General features: G+C 37.6%; 1 protein-coding gene and 1 non-coding gene across 7 annotated transcripts in view; both read left to right on the forward strand.

Annotated features, from left to right (window-relative positions):
* TET1 (tet methylcytosine dioxygenase 1) overlaps nt 1–16,758 on the forward strand; it is a 124,075-nt gene that overhangs the window by 83,838 nt on the left and 23,479 nt on the right. The gene's annotated exons all lie outside the window — the stretch shown is intronic.
* On the forward strand, nt 11,404–11,533 carry LOC139078515 (small nucleolar RNA SNORA11). Its single transcript, XR_011531509.1, has one exon. It is a non-coding gene; the product is annotated as a small nucleolar RNA SNORA11 (small nucleolar RNA).

Consider the following 16,758-nt stretch of genomic DNA (forward strand, 5'->3'; position numbering starts at 1 on the left):
ATGGCCACCTTATCTTGTTTCTCTTTAGTGAGAACCTTCCAGGGTTTTCTCATTATGAATGGGTCATCAGGGAAGGCCTCTCTGGAAAGGGAACATTTAGGCTAACAACAGGGTGACCAAAAGGAGCCGAGTATGCCAAGAATAGCCCCAAGAATGCAGGGAAGAGCCTTCCTAAGCAGAGAAAACAGCAAGTACAAAGTTCAAGGAAGAGAGTATATACTTTAATGATCTAAGAGGAGTTCAGGGGCCGGCCCTGTGGCACAACAGTTAAGTTCGCATGTTCCGCTTCTCGGCGGCCCGGGGTTCACCGGTTCGGATCGCGGGTGGGGACATGGCACCACTTGGCAAGCCATGCTGTGGTAGGCGGCCCACATATAAAGTAGAGGAAGATGGGCACGGAAATTCGCTCAGGGCCAGTCTTCCTCAGCAAAAAAGAGGAGGACTGGCAGTTAGCTGAGGGCTAATCTTCCTCAAAAGAAAACATAGAGGAGTCCAGTGAAGTTGAGGAAGTAGAGGGTGGAACCGTGTAAAAAGGTAGGCAGAAACCAGAGCGTGTGTGTCTTTGTAGGCCATGGTGAGGAGTTTGGGTTTACTCCATGAACAACATGAAGCCTTTGAAGTATTTTAATTAGGGATGTGTTATCTATCTTGTTTATGTTTTATAAAGAGCATTCTGAGGAATTAAATGATAAAATCTGTATTAGTTACCTGTTGTTACTTAAAAAGTTACTCCAAAATTTAGTAGCTTTGAAAAACAAACATTTATTATCTCATAGAGTTTTCGTGGGTCTGGAATCTGACAGTTGCTTCGTAGGGTGCTTCTGGAAGAGGGTCTCTCATGAGGTTGCAGTCATCTGAAGACTTGACTGGGAACAGTAGGGTGGGGCTGGAGGGTCCACTTCGCAGGGCATATGTAGGAGGTTTTAGTTCCTCCATGGCTGTTTGCTGGAGGCCTCGCTTCCTTGTCATAGGAATTCTTAAGTGTTTTCTCATGTCATGGTACGTTGGTTTCCCCCAGAGTGAGTCAATCAAAAGAAAACCAGGAGGAAGCTACAATGTCTTTTATGATATATTAACCTTGGAAGTTGCTACAAGTGAGCCCTATTCATTGTAGGAGGGGGCATGAACATGGCCGCTGGCTTCCCTAGAGTGGGTGATCCAAAAAAGAGCAAGGTTGCTGGGTTAAATGGTGGGATTTTTGATAATTCTTCCTTCCTGCCTTTCAAACTTTCCCTCACGTAATAATAATAATTACACTGATAAAATTTTGGTATATACTTCTATTTTTTTATGAAGACAAATATGAAGTCTGCAACTTAAGGATTTCAGTAGCAACTTTCTGTTAAAGTCCTATTATTGGTTTAAGTCTTCTTTAAGTGTTCTTAGATACAAAGAAGAGTATTTAACATTTTCCATGAAGCAGCTGTAGCAAAATTACTTTTTTATTTTCCCTTTTGCAATATTTCTTTCAGAATAAATAGAACATTTCAATATATAGTGATATATAGCTGACATTTTTCACAAATACAAAAACAATCCAGAGATAAGGAATGAAATAAAGCACAGTTGCTAAGCAACTTAACAAAAATTTTGATATCTACTAATGACAATTAAGAAGCGTAATCTAGGGGCCGGACCCCTGGGCTGAGTGGTTAAGTTCACACGCTGTGCTTCGGCCGCCCAGGGTTTTGCCGGTTTGGATCCTGGGCGCGGACATGGCACCGCTCGTCAGGCCACACTGAGGTGGCGTCCCACATGTCACAACCAGAGACACTCATAACTAGAATCTACAACTATGTACTGGGGAGCTTTGGGGAGAAGAATTAAAAAAAAAAGAAAGTGTAATCTCAATAACAAAACCAAGAATTGATCCTTTATATCTGTAAAAAAGATATCAGTCTCATAAATGATTATATATATTTAAAAAATCATGCTAAAGTTTATTCTTGCAAACTTTCCAAGTTACCTTATTTAAAATAGTAATGTTGTTCATTAGTGCCTGGAGCAATGCCCAGCATATAGTCAGCACTCAATAAATTTTTCTTGAGTGAATGCACATGGAGCTTAAATAAGACTATTTTAGAATAGTGAATATTTTGAGTTTGAACTGGTGTCTTGCAAAAGTATTGCTGTGGTATTCATTGTTCGCTCTTTTCTCAGACATGGGAAACTTTGAGTATTAGAACTAATAGTCTGCTAAAGTTGTCCAACCCAAACTTGAACTTTCGATAGAGATTAAATGAAGAGTGAAAGGATTAGGTCTGTCTATAGTCTACATAGTTTTTAGGACCTCACAAGCAGATTATTTTGAATGACACTAGGGCAATTAAGTCTTATATATGGATGCTTTATGCAGGAATGAAGTAAAAGAAGGGCGGGGGAGGAAATGGAGACCATTCATTTTAACCAAGGAATCTAATAAACATTCAGCCAGTGGAGTGCATTGCTCCAAATTTACTTTTCATCTTGCATGGTGAAAATTTGTCATGTATTTAATATTAAACATAAATCTAGATCAAACATTGTGTGATTTTATGTACATTTTTTCTCTCTGTGTGCAGTCTTATGTTTGTTAATAGTGGTTGAATTCTATCCTATTTTCATTGTGCTGCACTGGCCTCCTTTTCTTGAACGAGAAGTTTATTGCTGCTGTTTTTAATGGTCACACACAAAAAAGCTTAACAGCAAATTCTGACTGGGCAGCACCACTTTCTGAGCCGTTCTATTATTGTCTTGAAATGTTTCTTGGCCAGGTGGTCATTAGCACCCCCCCCCCCCAATAATTGTTAGCCTTTGGCAGGTGTTTCTGACTCTTCTCTGCTGTCACTTTGGATCCTGTCAGGGACTGGTTGTCTTGTTCTTCCGTCAATTTTGGTGGAAAGGGGGATGGAGTTTCTCAGATGCGCTAGGCTCTAGTAACCCCCTATACTACTGCCCTCCCCGTGCCCCATTATGTCTTTGGCGTGATGGTGGGAGGAGGGAGAAGGATTTAAACAACAGGCTGCGGAGGGGCTGGCCTGGTGACATAGTGGTTAAGTTCATGTGCTCTGCTTCAGCGGCTGGGGGTTGGCGTTTTCAGATCCTGGGCATGGACCTACACACCGTTCATCAAGCCGTGCTTTGGCTGCGTCCCACATACAAAACAGAGGGAGATTGGCACAGATATTAGCTCAGTGACAATCTTCCTCAAGCACAATGAGGAAGATTGGCAACAGATGTTACTTCAGGGCCAGTCTTCCTCACTAGAAAAAGAGAAAAACCAGGTTGCCTGGATAGCTCCAGTGCCTGACCAATTCATACCAGACACCAGTTCCTGGGTTCCTCTCTGTAGGACAGTTTATTAATCAGTAGGATAGGTGTGGCAGTGAATAGATACAAGTGAATGTTTTATTGCCTCCTATGGTCTGATGTGACCAGAATTTTGGAATGAGGTGTCAACTAAGCTGAAGTATCCAAAAGTTTTCAAACCATCTCGCCTGGATTTATATAATCTTCAAAAACTTTACTTTTTTGGTTCCTTTGTTCCACAGTTCTGCCTAATATTTGCCTTGGTTGTCTTTGGGCTGTGTCCTGGTGCTGGTTATTTCTGTGCCTAAGTTAGGCACCTCTTGTATATTACCATGTCCACCTACTAATGGGAGTGGGTGGGGCCCTGGGCAGCTTGACTGGTGTCTGCAGTATCTTGCTAATGTGAGAAACCATTCTATGCTTCAGGGATCAAAATTAGTTTTTGTTCGTTTATGCACTTAAAGAGTTCATTTTTTACGGGAATTTTTTATTCAACTATAATATACACAAAGAAAAGTAGGCAAGTCATAAGTGGACAGCCCAGTGAGGTCTTAGAAAGTGAACACACCCATGTAACCACCACCCAGATCAAAAAATAAATTCTTACCAACACTCCAGAACATCCCCCGCCACTTATGTACCAAGTCTTTACCTCCCTCCAAAGGTGGAAATTCGTTTTGTTATAATACATAGGTAGCTTTAAATGATCTTAATTGATGGGTGACTTTTTGTTTTGGTTGGCCACCATCATTTTCTGTTGAAAATTTAACTCTGCTTTGTCTCTCCCATGATGATTGATAAACTCAAAAGTAATCTCTCTTTGGTTATATGCCGCACACTTGGTCTGAATGTTGCTTCTGGTTGTGATTCTGTCTGGTCCACATCTTGTGGAGCTGATATAGGACCCTGGTAACTATGGCATCATTACAACTAAGGTTGTATTACAAGGACTTTTTTTTTTTTAATAATATAGTTCTGTAATGTTTATATAATTATTAAATCTAAATTTTAATTTAACTTGAGTTAAAATTAAATTAAAAATTAAATCAAACTGAAGTATCCAAGCTGAAAGTTAAAGCCCTATATTAAATCAAAATTAAATGTTAAATACCTGTTACTTTCAAATTTACAAAATCTATCTTAATTTTACCCTCTGAGGTAATGATGTTTAGCAGTTTTAGGTATACCCAAACCAAGAGTTAGCGTGTTAGAACTTTCAATCAAAAGTGATGGACAACCACGGAAGCATGTTAAGTAGAAGAGTGACGAGGTCAATATTTTTTGTGGTAAAAACTAATTATTCTACAAATTACTAAATTTCAAGAAAGTTTGATTAAATAAACTTTCGACTGTTTTGGAGCAGAATCTGCTCAAGAGCGTTTGCTCCTCCTGGCAGACTGAAATGGAATAGATAGTGCCATTCTTCGTAGGTGGTTTGGACCCAACATTAGAAAGTATACAGAAGGCATCCAAGAACTTGCTTAATGTAAAAAGGCTGAACAAAGATAAATTCTTGCAAATTCTTAATTTATAATACTTGGGTTAACAAATCTTTTCATTGTTGTTAAAATTTTTTTTTTAAAGATTGGCACCTGGACTAACAACTGTTGCCAATCTTCCTCTTTTTTTTTTTTTAAGGATTGACACCTGGGCTAACAACTGTTGGCAATCTTTTTTTTTTTTTCTTTTCTGCTTTAGCTCCCCAACCCCGCCCTGTACACAGTTGTATATCTTAGTTGCAGGTCCTGCTAGTTGTGGGATGTGGGACGCTGCCTCAACGTGGCCTGATGAGCAGTGCCATGTCCGCGCCCAGGATCCGAACCCTGGGCTGCTGCAGCGGAGCGGGGGAACTTAACCACTCGGCCACGGAGGCAGCCCCTAAAATTTAAATAATCTTATGGTGAAATCTATTTTGTTATTGTAAACCTAATAAGTAAAAATTGATATCTTGATTGAACTTCCTTTTAATGAGTAAAGTTGGTTTTCTTTGTATATTTATTAACCATTTGTATTTCTTCCATGAATTCACTCTTCATAACCATTTTTTTGTTTAGGTTAGCTTTTACTTTTGTAAAGAAGACTTCCATCATATAGTCTGCCTTTGTCTAATACTGGATTTTCTTTTGACCTTTGTGCTTGTCTGTTATCTTTGTACAGAAGCTTGAAATTCTTAGCAGGTTAAATCTATGTCACTTCCTATATTTCTTCAGAGGTTTTTCATCCTAATAAGGAAGGCTTTCCCATCCTAATATTATAAAAATAGTGTTTCCCCAAGTTTTTATAATTTTAGGTATAAATCCAGTAGTTAATTTGAAATATTTTTCATTGATTTAAAATTCCACTCCATTTTCCACATGTCCATTTTTGTTGAAATTGTTCATTAACCCATTAGAGTAGAATGTTGCTAGGCTAGAACTACATTTTTTTGCTGTAGCTTTAAAGAAAAATTTTATTATTAATTAATTAATTAATTAATTTTTTTGAGGAAGACTAGCCCTGAGCTAACATCTGCTGCCAATCCTCCTCTTTTTGCTGAGGAAGACTGGCCCTAAGCTAACATCCATGCCCATCTTCCTCTACTTTATATGCAGGACACCTACCACAGCATGGCTTTTGTCAAGCGGTGCCATGTCCGCGCCCGGGATCCGAACCAACGAGCCCCGGGCCACCAAATCAGAACGTGAGCACTTAACCGATGCGCCACCAGGCTGGCCCCTAAGGAAAAAATTTTAAATTTAGAACGACAATTCCCTCTTGTTTGTTTAAAACATATTTTCCTTTTTTTTTTTATTGAGTTCATGATAGTCTACATCATTGTGAAATTTCAGTTGTACGTATTCCTTGTCTGTCACCACAGAAGTGCTCCTTCACCCCCTGTGCCCAAGCCCCACCCCCCTTCCCTTGGTAACCATTGAACTCTTTTCTTTTCTTTTCTTTTTTTAAAGATTGACACCTGAGCTAACAACTGTTGCCAATCTTCCTTTTTTTCTTTTCCTGCTTTTTCTCCCCAAATCCCCCCAATACATAGTTATATATTTTAATTATGGATCCTTCTAGTTGTGGCATGTGGGACGCTGCCTCAGCATGGCTTGATGAGTGGTGCCATGTCCAGGCCCAGGATCCGAACCAGCAAAACCCTGGGCCGCTGAAGCAGAGGATGTGAACTTAACCACTCAGCCATGGGGCCGGCCCCTGAACTCTTTTCTTTGTCCATGTGTTTGTTTATATTCCACATATGAGTGAAATCATCTGGTGTTTGTCTTTCTCAGTCTGGCTTATTGTTACTTAGCGTAATTCCCTCCAGCTCCATCCATGTGGTTGCAAATGGGATGATTTTGTCTTTTTTTATGGCTGACTAGTATTCCATTGTGTATATATACCACATCTTCTTTATCCAATCATCACATGATGGGCACTTGGATTGTTTCCATGTCTTGACTATTGTGAATAGTGCTGCAATGAACATAGGGGTACATATGTTACTTTAGATTGTTGAAAAAAATCTTTTTCTTGATTTGATATTCGTTTGCTCTTCAATATGAACCTCAGAAACAAGCTAAATATGTAGAATGGGGTATATGCTGCTGGCTAGAATCAATATCTTTTAAACATGTCTAGCCTTTCATCTAGGAACACTATTATGTTCCTCCAACTGTGCTTTCTTCTATATCTTTCTTTTCATATTTTTTATAGTTTTATTGTGTGTTTTACATCTTTCTTTTTTTAACAGCTTTGTTGAGATGTTAGTTACATGCACTTTCCTTAAGATAATCCTTACTGCTATGTTTAAATTCAAGCTTTAAACCAAATTTCTATTTAGTTATTGCTGGTATATATTAAAGCTGTTGAGTCTTCGATATTTATAAGGAACCACCTGTTTTACTCTCTTTAAAAATTTAGTCGATCTTTCTTTGATTCTCTTGAATTTTCTAGAGAAACTATTATGTCTTTAAAAATTAGTTGTGTCTTCCAATTTTAATACCACTTGTTTATTTTTTAATCACATTGTCTTTTGGATCTAAATTCTCACCTTTCCTCCTAGTATTCAAAAACAATAGTTTGATTAGCCTTTCCATGGTTCGTATATCTGCAGGTACCAGCAAACATCAAAGTAGTAATTCTGATCCAACAAACAAAATGCTGTGTTTCCAAAGGAACAATTAGAAAGTCTATATACTAGCAGGGGAAATTAGTGATTACAGTGGAAAAATAATGAAATGCCAGTGTAGTATTCATTGGCACTATGAATCGTTTGTTTTGAACAAACAAAACAAGAATGTATATACATCTAAGATTCTCCTCTGATTTTTGGAAGTGGGGGTATTCGAACGCTGTTTAAATACTTCATTTTTCTATTGCCTACATAAATATAATATAACTAGAAGCCAAATTTGCCTGATGTAGTAGAAACCTCTCTTGGTCTTTGAGTTTTTTCTTTCCATGCCCTAAGAATATAAAAATACTATTACCCACAGTTGCCTCCTTATAAATTGCATTAGTAACTTTGTTTCTCAGAACAATCTTCTCTTCTCTCTCCACCAGTTTTTATATGCTTAGTAATGAGTGGCCTTAAAGCACTCTAGACTGCCAGAGGTTATTTGGAATATCCCAAGTTATCACTCTTGATCCTGGTCTCACTTGCCTTAAGAACTCCCCATGGGGAATTTCAATAGGTTATTCCATCCAGACCAGGTTATCAGAAATAGTTTAGAATTTACTTTTCAGAACTATTCATAAACAGGCTGTTGAAGGAGAATAATTTATAACCCAGGATAAGGAGACTGTCACAGAATTGCTAGAAAATCTTTTCCTAATGATCATCAGATTGATCTGTCTTCTATCTTCAATTTTTCTCTGAAAGTCCTATTCTAACAGTCACCAATATCGCAACTGCCAAAGAGAAGTTTAGGTCCTGATACCCTTTCCTCAGCAGTTGAAATTATTGGTTACGCTACCTCTTCTGGAAAGTCCATTTTTTCCTTGGCTTCTGTAACGCAACTTTCCCCCATCACTCCTCAGCTCTTCAGTTAGCCTGTCTGTAATATGCCTTCCTAGGTGAGCTTATTCATGGTCACACCTTGAGCAGTCACCAATGTGCTAGCTACTGTGAAACCCTACCATTTGCCTGCTTGAGAATGGCACACAGAGGGAGCATGGAGGAAAACAAGAATAACGTTTGGAGATGTGAGGATCCGGGAGGGGCTCTGGGGAGATCTTGACCTTTGAGCTACATCTTAAAAACAGAGCAAGCATTATCTTTATGTCAGAGATCCCAGAAATAGAACCACCTGTGTATAATAATTAAAGAAATAGAATTTTATAATCACAGAAGCCATCTTGTCAACTGTTCATACAATTGGCCGAAATTCTTCCTTAAGTAGCATCCTTGCTTCATGAAGCTTATTTTCCAAAAACCTCAGAATTACCTTTGTACTGTCTGTTCTCTGGTGGCAAACTCTTGTTTCAGTCCCTTAAGAAGGGTCTCCTCTGTGAAGCCTTCCCACTCTCTCCAAACAAGGAGTCTGGCCCTACTTTGTACCCTTATTCATACAAACCCATCCCAAATTTCTTATATTTCCCCCAACAAAATTACAATAGAAAAATGCATTGCTAATATTTTCCCCATTACTGTACATTCAATTTAGTGTTTGTGTCATTTCACTTAGAGTATTACTTAATCAGCTTCCCAGGGGATTACAAACAATTTGTGGCATATCATAATTAGAAAAAATGTCTCTTTGCCAACTTGACAGTATTTTGGGCTTGGCTACTAATTACTTTATCAAAATTCAATTCTTATTAATGTACATTAATTCATTTCAGATGTTAGCTAAGCCTTAATATACACTGAATATTTGTTGTCCTACAGATTGAGTTTAACTGAAGAGAGAGACTTTTTCTTTTTAAAATTTCCCCATTGTTCATTCCTCAGGTTATGCAAGGACTTACTCTTTGCTCTTCTTACATTGTTTCTGACAGTGGCCTGTTTCTTAAATCTCTGGAGTTGGTACTTTCCATCCAGAGATCTGCCTGGAGCTGGTCTCCTGAGCTGTGACCCCACCGATCCAGTGAGGCTTCCATTACTGAGGGCCGTGAGCACTTGAGTCCCAAGCTTGCACTGAGAATAAAATACATTGTGTCCCAAAACTTGGCCAAGTTTTAGTCAATCATGTTTTCTTTCGCCCTTTATTTTTTTTAAATTAGCGAGTTATAATTAACATGGAATGAAATATACCGTTAGCAAGTACACAGTTGGATCAGTTTTGACAAATAAGGGTGTCATTGGCTAACGCTGATGGTTCTTGGGCTCTGCTTTCCGTATATTTGTTAAATATCTCATGTTAAGTTTCACTGGAACTCATCACCTGATTGTTTTATTCCATCCCCATGGGACAATTATTACCCATGAATTTTGAAGTGTTGTCTTACTTCTGCACAAAATAGAAGACTTTTCTACAAACAGATTTGCTGCTTCTCCTCAAATTGGTGCTGAAACCAGGCTCTTTTGACACTTTTTGCTCATTAATTATCAGCTACTTTCAAACTTGAAAGAATAAGATCTTCATTTCTCTGAATTTGGTTGCAGCCGTATTTTTTTCCCCTCATATTTGCTTGTTGTTTATTTCTCTAGAAATTATAGGAGGGAGATATGACTAGATATCACCTTAATATCTACCCAGAACTCTTCTGTTCAAATAATTTTAATGATAGATTGAGTGAAAATAGCAGAAAGCAGTATTTAAATGTTGCAAGAAATGTAGAAATATTAAGAATGATAGCGATACAATGGACTTAAAAATTTTTTTGGAGTAGAGATTTTAATCAGAACAGTTATATCTAAAACCTTAATTAATGACAATGACTTATCTTCTGTTGTTGAAATCCAGCCTCATTTTCTCTGTGATTTGGAGTATTAGAGTGTAGTGGACACAGGAATAAATATTAAGTAGTTTCTCAGCATCATCTCTAAATTTATGAGTGTCCTGTCTTCAGTTAACAGTACATGGATATGTTGGAATAGCCAAAACAATCTTGAGAAAAAAGAATAAAGTTGGAGGACTCACACTGCTCAATTTTAAAATGTATTACAGTGGGCCGGCCCCATGGCCGAGTGGTTAAGTTCAAGCGCTCTGCTTCAGCGGGCCAGGGTTTCACCAGTGCAGATCCTGGGCGTGGACATGGCAACACTCATCAGGCCATGCTGAGGCGGCATCCCACATGGCACAACCAGAGGCACTCACAACCAGAATATACAACTATGTACTGGGGTCTTTGGGGAGAAGAAGAAAAAAAAAGGATTTGCAACAGATGTTAGCTCAGGTGCCAATCTTTACAAAAATTAAATTAAATTAAAATGTACTACAAAGCTACAGTAATCAAGAAAGTGTAGCTCTTGCATAAGACTAGATATACAGATCATTGGAATAGAACTGTGTGTCAAGAAATAAGCCCTCACACTTATGTGTGGTCAATTGATTTTCAACAAGAATTCTAAGACTATTCCTTGGGGAAAGAATAGTCTATTCAGCAAAAGGTGCTGGGACAACTGGGTAGCAACATACAAAAGAGTGAAACTGGACCCCTACCACATACAAAAATTAATTCAAAATGGATCATTGATCCAAATATCAGAGTTAAAACTATGAAATTTTTAGACAAAAACATAGCTGTAAATCTTCGTGAGTTTGGATTACACATTTTTTTTCTTAGATAAAACACAAGCACAAAAGAAAAAAAGATAAATTGGAGTTCATCAAAATTTAAAACTTTTGCTTCAAAAGGCTCTATCAAGAAAGGTTAGAGAGGGGCTGGCCTCATGGCCGAGTGGTTAAGTTCATGCATTCCACTGCGGTGGCCCAGGGTTTTGCCGGTTCAGATCCTGGGTGCAGACATGGCACCGCTCATCAGGCCACGCTGAGGCAGCATCCAACATGCCACAACTAGATGGACCCACAACTAAGAATATACAACTATGTACCGGGGGACTTTGGGGAGAAAAAGGAAAAAAAAAATCTTTAAAGAAGAAAGATTAGAGAAAGCCAAGAAAGGGAGAAAATACTTGCTAATCAAATATCTGTTAAGGGGCTTATATGTGGAATATAAAAAGAACTCATAGGGGTGTGCTCAGAGCAGGGGGCCTGAAGAAATGACTCCTCTGTTTAAAACACACCCAACAGGAATCTGGGTTCATTGTGACAAGGGTCACAAATCTTGTGGCCTCCCTATGAACAAATGCCCTACACATAGAAAAAAAAAAAAAGAACTCCTCTATTTTAATAATAAAAGGACAATCCAAACTGAAAATTGACAGTGTATTTGAATAGACCTTTTCCAGACAAGATATACAGATGACCAATAAGCACATGAAATTATGTGCAACATTATTAGTCATTAGGAAAACGCAAATCAAAATCAGAGTGAGATACCACTTTACACTAGGATGGCTAAAACCAAAAGGATAGACAATAGCAAGTATTGACAAGGATGTAGAGAAATTAGAATCCTGTACATTCCTAGAGGGAATGTAAAATGTTTCCTCTGCTTTGGAAGACAGTCTGGTAGTTCCCTAAAAGGATAAACATAGTTATCATACAACAAAGCAATTCCACTCCTAGGTATATACCTAAGAGAAATGAAAACATGTCTACCAGAAACTTGTTACATGAATGTTCATAGCAGCATCAATCATAGCAAAAGTGGAAACAATCCCAATGGTAATCAACCAAAGAAAGGCTAAACATACAGTGGTATGTCCACGCACTGGAATTTTATTTGGCAATAAAATGGAATGAAGTTACTGATAAGTGCTACAAATATAAATTAACATTATGCTGAGTAAAAGAAGCCAGACACAAAAGGCCGCATGTTATAGGATTCCATTTGTATGAAATGTCCCAAATAAGCAAAATACATGAGAGGTGGAAATATATAAAATACAAAATACATAAAAGATAGAAAGGTGGGTTAGTGAGTGATGGGAGCTGAGAAGAAGGAGAAATGTGGCATGACGGCTAATAATAGGATTTTCTTTTGGGCAATGAAAATATTTTAAAATCATACAGTGGTAATGGTAGGCCATATCTGTGACTATGCTAATAACCACTGAATTGCGTATGTTAAAAGAATGAATTTTATGATATTTAAATTCTATTTCAGTAAAGCTGATATCAAAAGACAAAAGCATTGTATTTGTGAAAACCATTTGTTTTTCATTCCAGCATTATTCAATTTGGGGTATGTTTTTAGCACAGATACTAAAAGAATGTCTGTATGATTTTTCATAGGATATAACAACCTCATAATATGTAATATAAATTATTAGAATAATATTTAAAAACGACAGGACATTAGTCATGAATATTACTCACACAAGTTTGGGTACACCATTTACCATCTAAAGTGACTGCCATGTGGCCCCAGGTTCAACAGCTTACAAATTAATGCATCCTTCCAGTTACAAAATAATGTGATTCTTGACACAAGTTTTAAAATTTGGAATATTTGTACCATTTAAAATCTGTTTCTGAAATAGGATTTTACCTCTTATTAATAGTGTAACTTGTAGTTTGTGAAATGTTCATAAAATGCAACCACATTGGGTTTTTGTGGTTTTCAACCATTCATTCAACAAATATTTGATGAGAACCTCCCATGAACTGAGTTCTGTGCTCAGGAGCCAAGTTTGCAGTAATAAAGCAAGAGACATAATATAGTGGCTAAACTTAGATCCTTGCTCTGTGCTACTATAGAAAGGTTAAGAAACTTGCTAAAATGTCCTGAGCCAGTAAATGACTAACCAATTTCTATTTTTTGTTCTTGGTATAGATTAAGGTGTACTTTTTGTTTAACTATAACATATGTGCAGAAGACTACAGAAATCCTAAGCTGGCAAAATTTTTCTATAGGGAACACACTCGTAACCAGCATCCAATATTAGTAGCACCTCAGTATCACCCTTGTTTTTTTTTTTTTGGTGAGGAGGATTAGCCTTGATCTAACATCTGTGCCAGTATTCCTCTATTTCGTATGTGGGTCACTGCCACAGCATGCCTTGAAAGGTGGTATAGGTCCACACCCCAGATCCGGGCCACAAACCCTGGCTGCCAAAGCAGAGCATGCTGGACCTAACCACTGTGCTGTGAGGCTGGCCCGGTCGCACTCTTCTTACCCCCTTTCAGTCACTAGCTACCCCCAAAAGTAACTGCTCTCCTGCCTTGTAACATTACAGACTAATCTTGCCTGATTTGAAATTTATATAAATGCAGTCTTACAGTATATATTCTTTTATTTTCTTTTTCATTTTAGACATCCTACTGGATGTGTAGTGCTTTTTTTAAGACCTTTTCCTGTTTTTTTTTTTCACTTTAAAATAACAGTAATATAAAGTTTACTGTGTTAACCTTTTTTTTTTTTTTTTTTGAGGAAGATTAGCCCTGAGCTAACTGCTGCCAACCCTCTTTTCGCTGAGGAAGACTGGCCCTGAGCTAACATCTGTGCCCATCTTCCTCTACTTTCTATGTGGGATGCCTACCACAGCATGGCATGCCAAGTGGTGACATGTCCGTACCCAAGATCCCAACCAGCGAACCATGGGCCACCGAAGCGGAACGTGCACACTTAACTGCTGTGCCACTGGGCTGGCCCCCCCATCTTAACCCTTTTAAGTGTACAGTTCAATAATGTTACGTATTTTCACATTGCTGTGAAACAGATCTCTAGAACTTTTTTTTCTTGCACATCTTTAACTCTATACCCATTAAATATCTCCTCATTTTCCCATCTCCCCAGCCCCTGGTAACTAGCATTCTACTTAAGTTTCTAGAATTTGACTACTTTAGGCACGTTGTATAAGTGGAATCATTCTCTTTTTGAGATTAGCCTATTTTACTTAGCATGTGTCCTCAAGGTTCATCCATGTTGTAGCATATGGCAAGATTTCCTTCCTTTTTAAGGCTGCATAATATTCCCTTGTGTGTATTTGTCACATTTTGTTTATCCATTCATATGTCAGTGGACATTTGGATTGCTTCCACATCTTGGCTATTGTGAATAGTGATGCTGTGAATGTGGATCTGCAAATATCTGTTCAAGATCCTGCTTTCAATTCTTTTGCATAAGTATGTATTCAGAATTGAGATTGCTGGATCATATGGTAGCTCTATTTTTAATGTTTTGAGGAACTTGTGTACTATTTTCCATAGCAGTTGCACCATTTTATAACCCCACCAACATTTGTAGTGTTTAAAATTATTTTTTACTTTGCTAGATGACTAATAATGTTGAGCATATTTTCATATGCTCATCATCTGTTTAGATACTCCCTTGTGTTGAGCCTATTCACGTTTTTTTGGCCAACTTTCTGTTGTGTTTTTATTACTTATTTGCAGAAGTTCTTTATATATTTTGGGTAAGAATATTTTGCCAATTCTATGTATTGCAAATATTTCTCCCACTGTATTCTTGCCTTTAAGTACTTTCTTAATGTTTTGCTGGTTAACGTTTTTGATGAATAGAGTTCTTAATTTTAATATAATCCAACTTAACTTTTTCCCTTATAATTATTAAACTTGGTAATCTACTTTAAAGAGTATTACCAGCTCTGAGGTCATGAAGATGTTTTCTTCTGAAAACTTATTATTTTATCTTTCGTATTTATATCTACAATACAACTCAAATTACTTGTATGAAGTAGGAATCAGGATTCATTTTTTTTCCATATGGATATCTACACAGTACCATTTATTGAAAAGACTACTTTTTGCATTGCACTGCAATGTCAACTTTGTCACAAGTCAGGTGACCATATTCATATGGATCTGCACTGTCTATTCTATTTCATTGATCTCTTTTTTGTTGTTGTTGTTGTTGTTTTTTGAGAAAGATTAGCCCTGAGCTAACTGCTGCCAATCCTCCTCTTTTTTTCCGAGGAAGACTGGCCCTGAGCTAAGATCCGTGCCCATCCTCCTCCCCTTTATACGTGGGATGCCTACCACAGCATAGCATACCAAGCAGTGCCATGTCTGTACCCGGGATCCGAACCGGCAAACCCCAGGCCGCCAAAGTGAAACGTGCGCCCTTAACTGCTGCACCACCGGGCCAGCCCCCTCATTGATCTCTTTATTATTGCACCAATACTAGACTATTCTTAATCACTATAGCTTTCCAATAGATCTTGATATCTGGTAAATCACTTTCTCTGTCTTTATTCCTTTTCTTGCCTCTTCTTGTTCCTTTGTGTTTCCATATAAACTTTGGTTCAAGTCTGTCAATTTCCACCTAAAAGAACACAAACTCTGCTAGGATTTTGATTGGGATTGCATCAAATCTAGAAATCAATTGGGAAAATTGACATCATTATAATAATGACTATTCTGTGAACATGATATCTTTCTCCATTTATTTAGGTCTTCTTTAATTTCTGTCAATAATGTTTTTATGGTTTTCAGAGGTCTTGCACGGGTTTAATACTTGTCTTACTGCATTTAGACTGCTGTGAGAAAATACCAGACTCGCTGACTTATTAACAAAAGAAATTTTTTTCTCCCAGTTCTGAAGTTTGGAAATCTGAGATCAGGGTGCCAGCATGCTCAGGTGGGGGCCCTGTTTTCTTGTGTCTTCACTTGGTAGAAGAGACTAGCAAGCTCTATGGGGTCTCTTATAAAAACATTAATCCAAATCAATTGTACTTCCCCATTGTGAACGAATCATCTCCCAAAGGCCCCACCTGCTAATACCATCGCATTGGGATTTAGAATTTAATCTATGAATTTTGGGTGGACACAAATATCCATGTCTTAGCAATGCTTAAGCAGCTTTTTGAACCTGGAACTGAATTTAGAGACTCGTCATGCTTAATTTTCTATTGTTCACTGAAGGAAATTTGGAAAATCTGGAAAAACAAATACTATGAATAAACAGCATTTTAACATTTCCCGTACAAAAACTGGATCAATACAACTCTGTTGTTGGTTTGACAACTTGGACATTATCTTGCATAACTTTACTTGATACAATATATATCATTTTGTATTTGAGCTTATTTGAAAGCAAAATGTATTCTTATTTGGCTGTAAAAGGACATATAAATATAGAAAAAGATTTTAATATAAATAATTGTGTTTAGGGGGAAGGTCCTAAAGCCAACTCTACTCAAGGGATGCCTGGGTAGCAATGAGTGTTAACCATCTGGAGTGACTGAAGAAAGTGATATTGGGTAACTAACATCTTAAGAAGTTTCGTCTCAAGTTTATGTAATTATTGTAGCATCAAAAATGGAACATTAATTATGCTATTGGTTGCTCCATTTTGGTCACAGGGTGGGCAGTTTTATAATTTACTAATTATGTACTGATTAATGTGGTCAGGCTCTCTGCTTTGTAAATTTGTGATACATGGAAGGAGTTTTAAACAGAGTTGGATAGTTTTATGTGGTATCAACGGTTTTATGTAATTTTTAAAATAAATACCAGG

The sequence above is a fragment of the Equus przewalskii genome, chromosome 1 (genome assembly GCF_037783145.1).
Source record: "Equus przewalskii isolate Varuska chromosome 1, EquPr2, whole genome shotgun sequence".
Lineage (NCBI taxonomy): Eukaryota > Metazoa > Chordata > Mammalia > Perissodactyla > Equidae > Equus > Equus przewalskii.